General features: G+C 42.4%; 1 non-coding gene across 1 annotated transcript; it reads right to left on the bottom strand.

Annotated features, from left to right (window-relative positions):
• Positions 1-325: 325 nt before the first annotated feature.
• On the bottom strand, positions 326-409 carry Trnal-uaa. The gene has a single exon. It is a non-coding gene; the product is annotated as a tRNA-Leu (tRNA).
• Positions 410-1488: the final 1079 nt, after the last annotated feature.

Here is a 1488-nt window from a genome sequence, read left to right as displayed (position 1 = left end):
CGCCTCGCCGTGACGAGAGAGCACAGCTGCGTCTTGTCTGCCACGGCAGACGCCGTCTCGTCTCGTCTAGTCTGTGTTCGGCAGCGGGCATCGGGTCGACGACCTCCGCTCTTCCGAGACTCTTCCTTTCGATGTCATCCGCTAGACTCATCCGAACGGCAGTCGTACTTCGTTCCGCCAGTGGTTTACTATTGAACGAGATACATGTGTTTTTCGACTGTCGTATCTGATACGAATTAATTGTCGAATGCGGCAACGACAGATTTTTGCTGTAAACCTGGAACACGCGCTTTATGTAGCGGTAGTGTAGAGAAATTAAAATGTTTGTCAGATGTGGGGTTCGAACCCACGCTCCCTCTCGGGAACCAGAGCTTAAATCTGGCGCCTTAGACCGCTCGGCCAATCTGACTGACGCAAGTCGCTAGCCGGGCTACGGTATACTTACAAGTTAGTGCTCGGCGCCCAGACCGTTTGTGTAGGAACAGAAGTTGTTATATTGGTACTTTCAGGTTAATGACTACTTTCTTTTTTCCTGTGTCTTATTTAATAGTTAGGTACACAATTACATAACTTTTTGAAAATCTTTTTCTGGTTCTCGGAACTCTAAAAAAACTCGCACACGAACATGTACGGACACGTTACTGTGGGGTATGGTTTCGAAAACGTGTTCCGCGGAACACTGACGTTTCGCAGGAAGTGAATCAATATCCCGCGAAAATACTATTAATAACACGGCGTTCTTTACGACATTTGGACGATAGTAGTTACTTTTTCAAAAAAATTATAATGATTTCTGTATTATTGGTTATGATTTAAGAGTGAAGTTATCACTGTTTAATACAAGTTTTCTCGAATTTTAAAAATTTTATTAACCTTCAAAATAAACAAGATGTTTCGTCAGTGTGCCAGGATTTTAAAAGTGTTCCGTCATGAGGAAAAATTCGGGAACCCCTGGTGTAGAGTGACGAATGACCATCGCGGCGCCCCCAGCCGGCACCTACCTTTGTTTGCTGCGACCTGTTGATCGTACCTATTCCCTGATCATTTGGTTTGTTCTCATGCTCACGTGCCCCGCGATAGTGGATCGACCCTAAAGCGATTTATGTAACAGACGTATTTATACAGTAGTTCAACAGTAGCAGCGCAGTTGCGTTATTTCGCCTTTTTCTCCAACGGGAAATTCTATAATCTGAAAACACATGACAACGTTGCTTTCGTGAGAGCTATATTGATGATCTAAGCTTTAATATTGTTGCCTGAAAACGGAGGAGTCCGAAAAGCGTTGCGATTAATAATATAAGTTTAGTGGCTTCCATCGAAGTTTTGCTGTTGAATTAATATTTTCGAAATATTTCCTTGATTTGGCTTTGACATGAGTAAGCATAATAGAATGATTTAGAGTTTACACAAATTCTCTGAATTATACTGCGAAAATACTGGAGTAGTTGTTTAGTCAAAACCTATGAAAAGAGTGAGTTATTCTGGAAG

The sequence above is a fragment of the Schistocerca piceifrons genome, chromosome 2 (assembly GCF_021461385.2).
Source record: "Schistocerca piceifrons isolate TAMUIC-IGC-003096 chromosome 2, iqSchPice1.1, whole genome shotgun sequence".
Classification (NCBI taxonomy): Eukaryota; Metazoa; Arthropoda; class Insecta; order Orthoptera; family Acrididae; genus Schistocerca; species Schistocerca piceifrons.
This window is presented reverse-complemented; position numbering and strand designations above follow the sequence as displayed.